At 40.4% G+C, this 16,815-nt stretch overlaps 1 protein-coding gene and 1 non-coding gene across 6 annotated transcripts in view; one reads left to right on the top strand and one right to left on the bottom strand.

Annotated features, from left to right (window-relative positions):
• Positions 1–16,815, top strand: part of SAMD4A (sterile alpha motif domain containing 4A) — a 234,160-nt gene that overhangs the window by 161,861 nt on the left and 55,484 nt on the right. The window lies entirely within an intron of this gene.
• On the bottom strand, positions 965–1,071 carry LOC129403812 (U6 spliceosomal RNA). The gene has a single exon (XR_008629472.1). It is a non-coding gene; the product is annotated as a U6 spliceosomal RNA (small nuclear RNA).

Genomic DNA, 16,815 nt, shown 5'->3' with positions numbered 1-16,815 from the left:
AGCTACCAGAAAAGGCACTCCTATGAGTTCTTTGGTCTGTGCCAAATAGCACTGTAGCACTGTAGAACTGTCATCCCATTGTTCATCAATTTGCTCGAGCGGGCACCAGTAACGTGCCATATAGAATGACAAGTAAAATTGGCAGAGAACAGTAGAGGTCTCTGAAGATAAAACTCCACGGCCTGTTGCAATTTTAAACTTAAATTCTCTCTTTAAGTGACTTGGGGGGGTTCTAACTCCCACCTCCAGCTGCATTTCTAAAGAAAGAATAAGGGCTTCCTGAGTACTTCTCAGAGGCCAGAGACAACATGCTGTGGGATGACATTGACATGAGGTCTTGGCTAGAATAGTGCCTGGGTCTGTATCCTCTGGCTGTATTTGGGAAAGGGTGCAAGACTGCAGTATGCTTGGAAAGCTGGAAGAATTGTGGGGGTTGTCATTAGGCCTCAGGGAGATAGGTTGTAAGAATAGAATTATTCACATATGTTTATCATTGTTCCAGCAGTCATTCTGTGCCCGTGATACTATGATTAATTCTGTTCAGTTTAACAGGATTCTTTTAATATTCATCTTAATGCCAGATCATTTCAATATCCCACTCCAAAAATCAGAGCACACTACAAGTACAATAACAGCATCTTTGGGTATAAATGAGCACATTCACACATTTATTTACTTTTGATAATATAACTTCAAATTCACTAGGAGCCGTAGAGCGTGCGATATGCCACTTACATTCGGAAAGTTTTTGATTCCCAAAAGTGTGTTACTTTGTGTACGAGGCTGATGATGAAAAAAATCGAGGTCAGCCAGTCCCTAAATCTGGATCTGAGCAGCAGATCCTAAATTCGGAGAACGCCTTGTTGCAGAGCTCACTGCTGTTCAGGAATGAGTATCACTGATGCTCAGAGAAAGATAGATGTACTTACAAGAAATGATGGGGTGCTAGAGACTTTCTTTAAAAAAAAAAATGAAACGCTTCACGAATTTGCATGTCATCCTTGAGCAGGGGCCATGCTAATCTTCTCTGTAGCGTTCCAATTTTAGTATATGTGCTGCCGAAGCAAGCACTAGAGACTTTCTTAAGGAAAAAAAAAAGTAGAAGTAAAAAGTAAAGCTTTGTATGGTCAGAGTTCTTTCCCTAATTTTCTGTTGGTGATCTGTTCTCTTTGGCTAGACAGCTGCATAATTGTTATTTTTTTTTCTTCTCGAGTTATTCTCTTGTTCCCCTTCTCCAGCTATTCCATCTGTATGCAGTTCAAAGAGCCAGGATAATTATGGGGTACTGGAAACGCAGTTGCTCAGAGAAAAGCTCTTCAAGTACTCAACTGGGATAGCTCAACGCTAGGGTCAAGCTTGTGACCATCTCCTCATTCATGTCCACACGTCTGCCTGTGCACTGCCTCCCAATCTTTTGTGGTTGCCTGAACAAATTTTTTAGAAAGGTCACCATAATAAGTGCTTTTCTTAAAGGACAGAGCAAGTGAAAATTTTACTTCTTCGGTCTTCACACTGGAAAAGTAGTCATAGAGTGCCAAGAAGAGATTAAGAGTTCCTTCCCTTAATCAATGCATTTGGGGTGGCCCTTGCAATGGCTTAGGAACTGAACGCAGTATACTGTCAGGGATCAAACTGGTGTGACTCTAGGCAGAAGCATGCTAAAATTCCTTAACCCAGGAGAAAAAGTGTTTACTGCAGGTCAGTGTTTCAACTGCACTTTGTCCAAATTGGATGGATGGTTTACTTCTGCAGATATTAACTATGAGACCACCCAGCTCTACTCTATCAGCTATGAACTAAGAGACATGAAGCATTGCTTAGGAATCCTAATTTGGGGAGAGAATGGTGAAAAGGGACACCTTTTCCTGCTGCCTCTCCTACTCTTACATTAATCCACTTACACCCAGCACCTCAGAATCATTCTCCCTGGGCAAAGATGTGAATGAGTCACTGACTAAACTCTTATAACACAAGAAGAAAATCTGTTTCATTACCTAAATGTATCTTCAGCCCAAATAATCAATAGAATTCCAACTCCAAGTCTTTCTGATTAGAACGTTATGAAACATCTATGATCATGAGGAGCACATTAAGAATCCTAATTGTAAGCTTATTTGTCAGACTAGAGCTGGGAATTTTTTCTTTGATGCCAAGTTTATTTTTTTGTTTGTTTTGTTTATTTGGGGCCACACCTGGCATTGTTCAGGACTTACTCATAGCTCTACGCCAGGAATCACTTCTGCCAGTGCTTGGGAAACAATATATGGTGCTGGGAATCTTAAATGGGGTCAGCTGCCTATGAGGAAAGTGCCTTACCCTCAAGCACAATTTCTCTGGCCCAAGTAAACTGTATTTTCAAGTCCTGTAGTGGGTGGAAGGAAGGAAAGGAAGGAAGGAAGAAGAAAGAGGAAGGAAGGAAGGAAGGAAGGAAGGAAGGAAGGAAGGAAGGAAGGAAGGAAGGAAGGAAGGAAGGAGGGAAGGAAGGAAGGAAGGAGGGAAGGAGGGAAGGAAGGAGGGAAGGAAGGAAGGAGGGAGGGAAGGAGGGAAGGAGGAAGGAGGGAAGGAAGGAAGGAGGGAAGGAGGGAGGGAGGGAAGGAAGGAGGGAAGGAAGGAAGGAAGGAAGGAAGGAAGGAAGGAAGGAAGGAAGGAAGGAAGGAAGGAAGGAAGGAAGGAAGATGGTCCCTAACCATCTCCCAGATCTAATAATGGAGATGGCCTCTTTTTATTTGTTTTATTATTTTTTAAATGTTTTCAAATTTTATTTTCAAGTTGTTCATAGTAATATGTTACATTCAATATTTCAACACCAATCCCACCACTGTTACACTTTCCCACTATTATTTCGAGTTTTATCACCACCACCCAAGCTTGACCAAAAGGCAGATGCTAAGTAATTTATTTTGTATTGCTTGTTATGAATAATTGGCTAAAAATGTTCAAAAAGGTTTCCTTAGAGAAAAGTATGTGAAAATTGTTGTATCTCATCTTGGAGCCATTAAGCCCCTATATTAGAGATCATTAGCATGTTGTTAGGTTTGAGTCTTGTGTTAATATGTGTGTGTGCATATGTATATATTATTTTCTCATCCAGATTGGTTGTCTTCAGTCTTACACACCATCAAATGTGGTGTGCTAATCTTCGTATATCAGTGGAATAATTGTATGAGATAACATTTTTTCATAGGGTGCTAGATTTGGAGTTAAATTTCTTTTTTAACTGGACGGTTATTTTGGGGTCCGGAGGCATCTTTGCAGAGAGCTTCTCTCTTCCGATATTCATTTGTGTGTCTAGATCTTGGCTGTTAATGCTCTTAGATGGCACCCAGAGGCAGTTCATGGGTGGGACTTCCAGGAAAGCAGAAGTGCAGGGAGATAGGCGGGGAGCGGCCCATTCCCGACTCCGGAAGCTTTTACTCACAAATGAGTTTTTACTCACAAATCCTGCATACCTGTTTTTTTCAGCGAATTCAATCCCATGCCTGGGGGACTCGGGGCAAACTTCTGAGGGTTGGCCATGGGTGTGGCAACGATTGGGTTCTGGAGGGTTGTGGCTGCCGGGGGATTCTTTTAGGGGGGACACACCTGGGCCCTTCCGAGGTCCCCTGGTGATATCAGGAGATGGCCTCTTTTCAAGGAGAATTGGGTCAGATGAACCTTCCCTTAACCTTCCTGCCTTAGTTATATTCTAGCTAACTGAAGAACGTGCTGTTGGCACAGGCCTGGCAGGGTCACCCATCCACTGGAAAGCAGAGCAGGATCCAGAAAATTTTCAGGCAATATTTAAGCACATGTTTTGGAGTCAGGCAGGCAGAAGTGGGTTTGAATCCTATTTCCACAAATTATTTTAGAGTCAAAAATTGTTTGGTTTCTGAAGTGTCTTAACTTCTTTTAACCTCAATTTCCTCCTACAGGTGATAAGTGCCAGACTTCAGTAGCTGTGAAAGTCCTGTGTACATTTTTGTTTCAAGGGAAAAGCTTTATGGTAGCTGACCCAGTCTAAAAACTTGTGCTACTTCAGTTAGTAAATGTCCCAGATTTTAAAAATAATTTCTTTTCAGGGCCCAGGAGATAGTGCAGAGGTTAAGGCCTTACATGCAGCTGACCAAGGTTCAATTCCTGGCCCCTGAGCACTGCCAGGAGTTATCCCTGAATATAAAGCCAGGAGTAGCCCCAGACCATTGGTAATAACAATAATACATTTCCTTTCATTTATGTATGAAGTTCATCACAAAAAGGCCAGGTAAGGGATATGAACAGGTTTGTTGGGGACTCACTCATAACACCAGCTGAAAAATTTTTCTTATGGACATGTACCTTCCTCTACAGAAATCCTTTTTTTCTTCAAAGGAGTTAAATTTTTGGCTGCCAAATTTCTAGTGACAGTTAAAGGAAGGCAATAACAGTTGCCTGTTTTTGAGTAAAGGAAAAAAATCAAAGAGTTTTTACACCTAAGACCTCCTTATACCTTAGTTATATTTTTCTTACCAAACCCTCATATTTGGTTCCTCCCCTCTAAAGTATCTGGTTTCTGAATTCTGAATTTTCTTTAGTATAAACTCTACAATTTCCTTTGATTCTGGTAAATGTATCACTTTGTTGTGGTCTTCTGAGTCAGTTACCTCATATCCTTCCATTTTTTAGTTTCCAAAATTGTGTTAACTTCAGTGAGGTGCTGATAAATCACTGTCCCCTGCTCTCATCCTCTCTCTCATTTTTGTGTGAATTTGTGCTTTTGTATTATTGTTCATGAGTTTACAGGAGGAATAGAAAAAAGTGACATTTACATAAAATAGGATTCTCCTTGTTCACTTGCTTATATTGTCTATTACCTCCTTTTGAATCTAAATTTCAAGAGGTGAAGATTTGTTCTTATTCACAGCAGTATTCCCATTGTTCAGAATACTACCTGACATATCATAGGTGTTAAATACTTGTTTCCTGAACAAGTGAATGGATAAGTGCGAATGAATGACAGGTAATATAGATCTCTCTGTACAATGCCCACAACCTAATAACAACTATCCATTATTATTTTAAAATAGTCTTTGAGACTTAGATAGTAAAAATCATACTTCATGCTACTTGGAGCCATTAATATTAAATGGAAATAATTCTGTCTTTTAAAGTAAGTATGGGGGAGGGCTGGAGTGATAGCACAGCGGGTAGGGCGTTTGCCTTGCATGCGGCCAACCCAGGTTCGATTCCCAGCATCCCATATGGTCCCCCAAGCATCACCAGGAGTAATTTCTGAGTGCATGAGCCAGAAGTAACCCCTGTGCATCTCTGGGTGTGACCCAAAAAGCAAAAAAAAATAATAAGCATGGGGACTATTAGAAATATATTTGCTTGTTTTCTGCTTAAGGTCTGCAATCTATTGTCAGGATAGGAGGGACAATATGGGAGCTAAGCATTTACTCAACCCCAGTTCAATCCTTGGCACTGCATGTAGTCCCCTGGGCACCAGTAGGAGGGGTGCTTTAGCCCGGAAATAGGTGTACCACCAGGATGGCCTAATCACCCACCTCTACAAAATTTACAAGATTTCATTGCCAAACATGCATAACTGAGGCTTCCCTTAGTGCTGTTCATTTGCATTGTGGCCTTCAGTCTATCATTTACCTTTCTTCAGTTTCCATTATTGTATATGGAAATTAGATGAGAACAGAAAGATTGATTAAATGATCCCTGGAGTTTTTTCATGCTCTAAAATGACAGATTCTGCAATTCCACTAATTGTCAGTAAGTAATAAATAACCATCTTTAAGACTATGCTTTATAATAGTGACATCCCTGTTAAAATGCCCAGTCTTTTCAAATGACAAATGGTTGAATCATCAGATAATTAGGTAGATAAATGTGGCTTCTAACTTTACATATACACCCCATTGTAAACCTCTGCATAAATGTATTATCATAATAAAAACCACAGCAGCCAGGAAGATGGCTCAAGGGTTGGAGCACAGGCTGTTGCATTGATCTCTAGCAGTACATAGTCCCCTGAGCACCACCATTGTGACCTCACTCCCACCTTGCCCCCAATATCACCAGGTGTGGCTCCCAAACCAAAAATCAAAACCACAGAATTATGTAAATAAAAACCAGAAATTTAGCTGAAATGAAGAAACAAGTCTTCCATGAGTCAAGACTTCAGCTGAAGGAGGTTCTGCTTTTTCCAGTCTATATGAAACAATATTTGATTTCTCATCAGTGGTGGCAATCTCTCTGACAATTTAGACGAAGAGTTAGACAAACTGCCTCTATGCACCGTGGTGAACAGTGAAAATAAAGACAAACACTGAGGGTCCAGCCAAGCTGAGTTCAGAGTGAAGATATAGCAGCTCTGGTTCTGACATTAGTGGCCTCTGATCCGGCATCTGATCCTTTTTGGAGGTCCTGGTTCGCATCTGATCCTTTTTGGAGGTTCTGGTTCCTGCTGTGTTTGATTTATACTGTTGATACTGTTGTACAAATCTGTAAGTCTCAACATGAGTCCTGCAGTGTATTACTTTGGTGTTAACTGAGAGATTATGAGGGATTATCTGGTTTTAGATCACAGATAAATCAACCTCATTGACAGAGAGAGGGAGAAAAATAGATCTGTGATCTAAAACTAATGAGCCTTGTTATATCAGTGATAAAGAACAAAAATGTAGGTGTGCTCGTCTTCACTTCTGTATGGACTTGGTTGAGTCAGCTTGGAATCTTGGGCCTCTGGTTCCTTCATTAATAAAATGACAGGGTGTGGGGGGAGTGGATTAGATGATTTCTAAATAGTGTTTTAAGTCCCATTGCTTTAAAGTTCTCAAATTCTAAAATAATTTTAGTAAATACATTATTTTGTTGATGTTGTTGTTTGGGGGGAAAATGCAGTGCTAATGACTCCTTCTAGTCTTTTGAAAGTAATATTCTTAGAGGAAGGTCCCCAGAAATGTAGCACCATCAGTAAAATTTCATCACAACCCAACTGAACACTGGCATCTAAATAACAGTAACATTTACTTTACAATGAAACAGTGGCATTGCTCTTCCAATTTCCCAAGGACTTGACTCAGGAATGAATGCCTATCCAGTTCACTCCCCAGCACTGCGTGTGATCCCCTGAACACTGCCAGAAGTGATCCCTGAACATAGAACCAGGAGTGTGCCCCCCACCCCTCAAAAAATAAAAAAAAGTGATGAAATGCTTGAAATTCATCCATTGGGTACCTGGTGTATCAGTTTGTTATAGGCAAAGGAACCGTTCTTGAAACCCACTTCTCCTGTTAGGAACAAAAAAACTAGGCTATTTTCTCTTGCATCTGCTGCTGAGACATCTCAGTTAAAAAGAAAAGATTCTGGTTTAACTTTTTTATGCAGATTGTTGCCTGATTCTGCCCTTGGAACACCCACATAAGACCAAGCCATAAGCTTTATGAGTCTTTTGGGGGAACAAGCAGCTGGGAAAGAGGTGCTTTCCATGCACTTCAGCAGGTGATTTCTTATTCAGTTCTAAGGGATCATCATGTGATTCAGAACCATAGATTTTAAATGATTGCAGAGAATAGCCTAGTTGCAGTCATGGGAACAACATGCCCACTCTCCACAGAAGCAAGAGAAAGGAGTTGTTTCAGACTTTAATATCTCTCCCTTCATACTTTCACTCTAATGTGGAGCGCCAGGGTTGAGAGAGACTTTTCGGTATTGGTGCATTACCACCTCTTCAGAAACCCTTATTAGTCCTTTGAGATACTGTGACAAATTAATTGAAATGGAAATCACTACAATTTTTACTTCCATCAGCAGTTCTTCACCTTCACACAAAGTGTTACTTAGAATATTAACACTACCTTTCGGCTTCTAGCTGTTGCGTGCTTCTAAGTGATAGAGGGTGATGGCTTAATAAATGATAGAAGATACTATTTGCATCTCTGCAGACTTGTCTTTTGTTATACTCTCCTTGGCATGTGTAGCCCCAGTAACTAATACAGTGCCCTCTGCATAGGGATGTGTATTAAGTGTTGAGTGAGTGAGTGAATGAATAGGAGGTTAGCTTGAACTCTTTTTCCAGGATAGTTAACAGCTAATCTTTTCTTCTCAAGAGATGCTTCCATACATCATTGTAATAATGGCTCTTCATCATCCATTCCCCAGTGCTGACATACATCCTGTAGAGACTGATGCTCAGCAAATACTGGATGGATGGATGGATGGATGAATGGATGGAATGGCTAGCTGGGTGGGGGCTGGGGGTTTGGGTGTGTGGGTGGGTAGTGCAAGCTATATGTAACTCCTCAGTAGCAGGGGTTTAGGGTGCAGCAAGTACAAGAGGTACTTTTGTTATAATTATTTTTTTCTGATAAAATATCTAAGCCCCTGAGAAGCCAGTGGATTTGCTTAGTGTTTTGGATATTGAGTGTTCTGTGTCATGCCTAAGAGTCTAAAGTTGGTGTTATTTCTGGCATAAAAACAGCAGTGTGGTGTTGGGCTTAAGATTAAGTTAGGTTTTGAATATGTCTGATATTTGAAAAATGCCTTACACTTCCTGAACCTCAGTTTCCTACACATGTAAAATGTCTTGATGGGGAAGAATGGGTAGGGAAGACTAATGATAGAACCTGCCTTATAATATATTAAACTGGGTTAAATAGAACAGTTGTATGTATATATGTGGTCAAGTACAGTACAGTTTGACGGCATTGACTAATGGTAGCTGGTGTAATTCAAAACTAAAAATGCCTTTGGGGATTGCATTTGGGGAAGTGACAGTACAATACCCCAGCCCAGAAGAGTCCAGGTTTAGTAGAAAGGGTTAGTAACTCTCTCTTCTATGGAGTTAAAATATGAAGGAGAAATGAGAGCAGTGGGGTGTGAGCGAGGAATGGGAAGGAATGATGTTAATTCTCTGCTTTCCCTTCTTCAATATCTAACCCCTGGAGAGCAGCTAGCAGCTCCTCTAATCCAATACTCTGGCTGTTTTTTGTGTTGGTATTACCAAGCAGACTTTTAAAAAGCACAGATAACTAATGTGAGGGAAAAACTAATTCACGTGACAAAGACTGTGCATAAATAGCATCATAGAAGCTGATGGGATCATAGAGGATTGGTTCAGGGGAGCCAAGAGATCATCTACAAGACTGAATGACATTTTTCCCTTCATTCCCTCAGCTGTTAACTATTTCACTTTAGTTTTTGGATTTTGAGCCTCACCTAGCTGCGCTTAGGAATTACTCCTGACTCTTGAGCTCAAGCAGTGCTGTGGGGTTATATGTGATGCTAGTATCTATGCCACCCTTTCTCAGGTTTTAAAGCACAACTCATACTGGGAACTCAGCAATGCTGAATGAATGAATGAATGAATGAATGAATGAATGAATGAATGAAGAGTGAATGGATTTATCTGGTCCAAACCTCCCATTTTACATATGAAGAACCGCATGTCACCTAGCCACATAGTGGCTTTTAGCTTGAATTGCTAAAGTTAATGGAGTTATACCAGTATTGTTTATCAACGTCAAGACAAGGTCTGGTGAGTTTGGGGTGTGATTTTTAATGTTAAAAATGGCCATTCACAGGCCCCTGATTCTCAATAACTTAGAAAGGAAATGTGAATCTAAAAATTTGCACCTGTAGGAGGAAGTTGAGTCTAAATCAAAGGAAAATGATTTGGATTGAGGCAGAAAAAGTTTGTCAGTGTAGATAAGGATTTTGAAAGAGTAAGGGACATGCTCACTTTGGAGTGATAGAATTGGAGAAGATTCATATAGTGGTAAATCTGTGAAGCCCTATTAAGTAACCAGAGAGCTTTTTCATACCACGTTTAATATGCTGACGGTGTTCTATGAATGTCCTTAGGCTGTCTAGTACTTTGAGTTGATTTGCCATTGGCAGTGTTGGCTTATAAATTTAAAAAAAACTGTAAGAGGGATCAGAGAGATAGTACAGTGGGTAAGGCATTTGCCTTGCATGTGGCAGACCCAGGTTTGATCCCCAGCAACCCATCTGGTTCCCTGAACCCCATCAAGAGTGACCTCTGAGCACAGAACTAGAAATAATCCCTGAATACTGCCAGGTGTGGCCCCCAAACAAATAAAAGATAATGATTTGTATTTTAATAGCACTTTACAGTTTGTCAACATACATTCATGTACACTACATGGTTTGATTAAAAATCCTGTGATGGAATCAATAACAGCTTCTAATGTGGAACACTGGGGCACAGAAAGATGAGATGACTTCCAACCCAGTTCTCCTTACTTCGACAGTCTGTTTTTATTTATTATTATTTATTTATTTATTTGGTCACACCCCGGGGATATTCAGAGCTTACTCCCTTCTGGTGCTCTGGGTACCATATGGGATGCTGGGAATCTAACCTAGGTCAGCTGCATGCAAGGCAATTGCTCTACCCTCTGGACTATCGCTCCAGCCCCAGTCTGATTTTTTGGTGGTTGACACTACCCTCCAGATCAGGAAAATCTGTTAAAGACAGCCAGTCAGAGCCCATGTTGTAGCCAGTATATCTTAACCATGAATGGGCACACACATTTCCCGAGATTAGAAAATGCAGGTCCTGATTCATTAGGTCTGGGGTGAGACCTGAGATTCCAGTTTTTCTAGAAGTCTTCCTGATATTTGCTCATCTGTTAGTCCATGGGTTTATAACACATTTTTATATGTTTGTGAATTGGTTATGCTCTTGCCAACAGAATGCCCAGACTAAGAGAAAAAGATCTTCGAGCTTTTTGCAGCTGATTTCTTTTCAGACAGGTCTTGAAATTCACCCCTGATCCCTTCTCTTCCTGCTTTGCAAGAGGGAAAGGGGTTTCAACACTAGGCAGACACTACTACCCATGAGTCAAAACAATTTCCCAAGGAGCCTTTAGAAAGTTCTACTTGGGTTGGATTGGAATTCTGATATCAAAATATCAGTCATTTTTTCAGGAGGTCAGAACAAGAATGATAGTCAGAGGTAGAAGAGGCTAAGTAGAATTCTGCATGTGATTGCAAAGCAAATGAGACGGTGAGAAAAAGCAATGCTTTTTATTGGTTGTCTTTTATAATCACTTGAACTATAAGCAAGATGCTCAATCTTCTGGGCGTGTGGGGGCTGGAAGAGCAGCCAACCTGCAGAGATTTTTGGTGTGCAAGATGTGGGAAAAAGTTAGAGGAGAGTACTGAGGTGAGAAGTCAGCCTAAGACAGTGATTCTCTCCATCTGACCATTAGCATCACCCATGTCCATCTAAAAAACCGAAAATAAAAATATAAATTCTTCGGCCTCATTCTAGGGCATTTTATTACACATTATGAAATGGAGCTTGGGTACCAGGAATTTGTTTATTTGTTTTTAAGGCTTTAACTTTGGGTTGAATGTGCTATGCATGTTGAAAATTATCCTGAAACATAAAGGTGGCAAATGACTACAGGTGTCTGTGGATGCATATCTGGGATGAAGAGTTTCTATCGATATTATTGTTGGTTTTCATTGCTTTGACAGTTCTGTTCCAAAAAGCTACTGTGAATCCTGTACTAGCAGATGTCGAATCAGTGCCAGTAGGGGACACGTGATTAGGTTCCTATGGCCCCCTGCTCACCTTCTCATGATCAGTACCTAACTTTGTTTTCTGCGATTTGTTTAAAGACATTTTTATTTAATAGTTATTGTTGATGGATTAACATTGAACTCAGGGTCAACAGCACTATAATTTGTGCCTAAACAAAAACCTCATACATATGTTTGTTTTTCTCAATTGAAACATAAGATAGCTTCTTATTTGTTAGGACACTTAACTAGCACCTCAACACTTTGCTTGTGTGTATTTTAAACAACAGAATCACCACAAAGGACACCAAGTCTTTTTAAGGGAAGCACCGAGCAATTGTCAAGCAGGAGATGTGTTTAGAGTCAGAGCCCACACAGGAAGCAGAGGGGGAACATTCACGTCAGGGACCCATGTTGTGTGTCACTCTGCTTTCATCCATGACCAATCATAAAAATACTTGAAGGCCTGGATTTGGGAGTTACAAATAAATTTTGGAAAGCAGGTGAATTTGAAGATGTGGTACCTGTGAAGAATGAGGCTTCAGCAGTAGATAATGTGATTCTTTCATCCCTTTTACACCCCTGGACGCTCACCTCTCCTGTGCACTAATCCATGGGCCTGAGTTGTAACCGATGCAGAGGACCTTTCTATGGGTTCAGACCTGCACCCATTCCTGGACGCATTTGTGGAAGGCCACCGGTATATAAGACATAGGATAGAGAATGTACACACTCTATATCGGCATGTAGGTGGAGGGGGACCAAGGAGTGAAAGAGTTGTAAATCGAGCACACCACACCAGTGGATCCCAGCTGACTGGCTGGGCTCCGACCAACACTTTGACTCCCTGCCAGCATCCAGTCTCCTCACAGCCCTCCCCATTCTCCATCCCAAGAGAAATGAATGCTGCTCAATTCCTCTCCTTCAAGTAAGAGTGGTCCTGGGGACTGAATTCTGCCAGGAACCTTGTTCTTGCAGTGTGGCTGGAAGTCTTTTATTGCAAGGCTGATTTATAATACCCAAGTAGATGAGTTGAGAGCAATTACGTAAACGCTGTTTCTCGGATAGAGAAGAGTGGTACGGTTTTAAATGAAAAATGCAGTGCCAAGTCAAAAATTCAAATCGTTATGTGTAATTACAAACCACAGTAAATCAATTTTACACACACAGTACCAATCTCACCGTGTTCCAACACCCACAGGGTCAGGTTGTGACAGTTTAGAATTCACGATGAGGCTAAAGGTGAAGCCAGAGCAGGAATTGGAATGTGTGAAGCCTCATAGCTTGTTGTGAATCACATGGTGATTCAATCAAACATAATTAAGGAGCCAGGAGAGCCTCAACCATCCAATTTCTCTTAATTAACAAAAAAAATCATCTAATTAGCACTGTAAGCCCAAATTGTGATTTTTGAATGGTCATTTGTGTGTATTGTTACATTTGACATTTAGATTGAATGCTTTATTGAAAACAAGAACCAGTTTCCTAATCAGTAAATTGCCCTGTTAACTGTGAATCTCCAGGCCCTCGTTCTTTTCTCAAGGAGCTAGGGTAAGAATTAGCCAGGACTCTACTGCATCATTCCTAATTATTTCTAACCCGTCTCCCTTTGCTAGAAAGGGGTGGGGGCTGGGATGTGAGGAAACATGGTTGTTTGATCAAGCCAAGTTGTTTCATGCTCAGAGAAATCCTGGCATCAATCATGCCTGACTGGTGCTGAGTGGAAACTGATGATGATGGTATTTAGGTATCTACTAATGGTGTTTAGCCCTGGCCTAATCAGCGCCATTGCATGAAAGAGCCCCTTTGCCCTCTTAATGTGGGAGCCTTTATGTTAACTCCGTCCACAGTGAAGACTTGGCTTGTAGTACAGCCCAAGGAGTTAGTAGACAGAGTTTAAACTCTGTGGTTTTTAACTCTGTCCTTAGTTAATTCCTTTCAAGTGACTGAGCTGCTTCTCACCTCTGCAAAACAGTGTTGCAAGTGCTCTTAAGGAGTCAGAAAGACACCCTGATTCTTTTTTTTTTTCTTTTCTTTTCTTTTTTTCTTTTCTTTTCTTTTTTTCTTTTTTTTTTTTGCTTTTTGGGTCACACCCGGCAATGCACAGAGGTTACTCCTGGCTCTGTACTCAGGAATTACTCCTGGCGGTGCTCAGGGGACCATATGGGATGCTGGGAATTGAACCCAGGTCAGTTGCATGCAAGGTAAACACCCTACCCGCTGTGCTATCTCGCCAGCCTCCCTGATTATTTCTTGACTCAAGCTGTGGTCTTTGGACTGGTGTGCTAAGTAAGAGATGGAAGGGTTGGAGAGAGAGGCTTGCTTGCTCTTGACTCTTCAGCAGTTGAAATTTGGGTGTCTTGGCCAGTCCCCACATTCAGCAGCTCAGGAGTAAGTTGCACTCACTGGACAGACATTGTTGAGTTTATAAACCCAAGTCTTCCTCTATTAGGCCTGCAAGGTAATGTGACTGCAGTTACCACTTGAAACTTATCTTTTGAGAAAGGGATAAGAAGTTTTGTCATCAAATATATCTTTTTCTGACTTTCATCACTATCTTCTTAAAACAACAGTGAATGAGAATGAGCTTATTCATGGATAGGACAGTTCATTACAAACTAAAAAGGCAGTAACTACTTAAATTCACTCCTGGTCATTCTTTGGTTTTGTTGTTTGGGGTTTTGGTTTGTTTTATTTTTTGGTTTGGGGGCTACACAAGATGATAGGATACCAGGGTTGATTATGTTCAAGTCAAATGCCTACTATTGCTCAGGCCCCACTATTCTCTTGATTGAGTTGTAGCTTACTTGGTGTCTTAATTCAAATTCTGCAACTCTCTCCAAACTCATTTCTGGACATGTCTTCACTTTGTGTTGGTAGAAATCCATGAATAAATCTAAGGGTGACATACATAAAGTATAACTGTAGATATGATAAGAAATGTATTCAGGAAAGAAGTTAACCCAACAGGGATTTTAGAAAGGTCTGCATTGATCCCCAATCCTTTGGATTGGTTTAAACATTTGCTCATGGAAACAAACTATGTCAGCAAATTATGTCTATAGCTTATGTCATTGGTTTTCATAGCATGGACTGGGGGAGTTGGGGGCCTTTCAGACTGCTGAATTTGAAGTCCAACATGTAAGATTCTACTGATTTCTATAAAATGTATATATTGGCTTCTCATCTAACTTAATTTCATAAATAATGACAATGTAAAGTCCAAAAGCAGTTATCTGAAACAGATTTTCTCCTGGATGACACCCAGTTTGGCAATTCTAGGAACAGAAGACAGTAAATGTAACGTATCAAAGATGAATGTAGCAATAAAAGTCTGCCAGCAACATTCTAATTTATTTCTTAAAAGCTCGGATGTTTAAGTGATAACATAAAGGCAGAAAAGCATATCCTTCCTCTGGTCAGATGCGGAGCCCTCTGTGAAAGAATGAAAGCTGGTTGGAAACCAGGACTGTCCTGTGCTATCCTGCTGCCCTCTCCACCCTCACTCCAGCATTCATTTCAGTACTGTGGGGAGAAAACAGAACAGGGGAAGGAGATTTAGCCATGCGTGTTTGTCAGTCTTGCTGGGATATCCTTGTGCATTTCTTTTCTTGAGTCTTCATTTGTTCTGCTGCACAGGCAAGTGGTATTTTCTCTTTACGGCGAGTCTGTGGCTTCCTCCCTTGGCTTGTCAGGAATGCCTCAGCCTGTCTACCAACCACATCTTTGCTTTGTAGCATGTTCTTTCTCTCCCCAGAATGAGGTGGAGTCTGAAGCTATTTGGGGGAATCAGCTTCTGGTGTCCAGATGTAGTGAGTGCTGATTTTCCAAACCTTTGGACACAAAGCAGAGAGCAAGCATGCGGAGTTGAGGCATATAACCTTTTAGATTTGCTTTTAATCTATTCCCTGAAGTGATGGTGGCCGAGCATGTTATTTTTAACCTTAGTGATTAATACTCCCCCTGCCCCTTTACACAAATCTGTACTTGGCCATAACTGTGACTGGTGTTATTTTGTCTTTTGGGTGTTTTTGTTTTTGTTTTGCATGATGTCACTGATCAAACACTCTGTTTTGGTTTGGGTTTTGTTGGTGGTTGTTTTTGTTATTAAAAAAAAATGTATTCTTGCAGCACTATTAATCTTTTCTTCCTCAAAGATTCCCATCACAGGGCTTCAGATAACTGTTTGTGACATCACAAAACCAACTAAAGAAGAGGAATCCGAGGTCTAATGTCATTTCACCACCAAACCTTGCACAAATGTTGGCCTTTAAAAAAAATGCCTGGAACTATTTATACTGCGGTGGTAGCAGAACTCTATTCTGTGAATATAGAAGTAATAGCAATTCCTTAGATGCTCTCATTAGTCTCTCTGAAGAAGGTCTTGGGATGGGACCTGAAACATTCCTGATAAAAGTAGACCCAAACCTGAGGGGATGGTCAGAAATTGTTCTGACTTGAGATAAATTGGAAATATAGCCTTTTTGTAGCTGGGGGGAGGGGTTGAGCTCTTTTTAAATTTTAAATTTCACAACTATTTCCTGAAGCAAGATTTAAGAATTACATATTATGAACCTTTAAATTGTGTGTTCAGTAAAAGCTGTCCTGATCCTTCTGAATTTCTTTAAGAGTAAGTCTAGAAAATATTATTAAAGTATGCCATTAGCAAAGTAGAACTAAAATATTCCCCGTGTTTTATCATATTATATTGACGAACACAACATTTATTTCCAGAGTAGGAAGTTGGCCAGTGCCTCTTAATTTGAAAAAGAAAGTCTAACTTAGTATTTAAAAATAATATGCAAATATTTGTTCTCATTCTCCCTTTTTATCCCTCGATTAGAATGAGTCATTTTTGTAAAGTTTAATTGTATCTAGGGTTCGATTGACTCCTAGTGTACAAGTATCTAGAATTTTTTAAAATGAACGAAACATTCATTTTTCTGTGAGGATAACTTCTTGAATTAGAAATGGGGGAACTAGTCTACAAAGAAAAAGACTCAAGTTGCAGCCGAATTCACAAAGGCCTGGGGAGGGTGCACAGCCCAGCCTTAGGAAGAGAGAGAATACAGGTTATTTGGTTTGATGAAATAAGATAACGTTACAAGTATGAGACTAGCGGATGCCCTTATTCAAAAAGAAGTCAACTTCCCGAAAAGTCTCTTTCTGAATCTCATTTCAGTCATTAAAAATTGAGTCAAAGTCAAGCTTGCTCATAAGAAACAGGGAAGAAATCTGATTCATACTTTCAAGAAATACTTACAAGAACCCAAGAGCTGGGTACCTATTTTCTCC

The sequence above is a fragment of the Sorex araneus genome, chromosome 3 (genome assembly GCF_027595985.1).
Source record: "Sorex araneus isolate mSorAra2 chromosome 3, mSorAra2.pri, whole genome shotgun sequence".
In the NCBI taxonomy this organism is placed as follows: domain Eukaryota; kingdom Metazoa; phylum Chordata; class Mammalia; order Eulipotyphla; family Soricidae; genus Sorex; species Sorex araneus.
The sequence above is the reverse complement of the archived record's forward strand: the minus strand, read 5'-3'. Positions and strand labels throughout refer to the sequence as shown.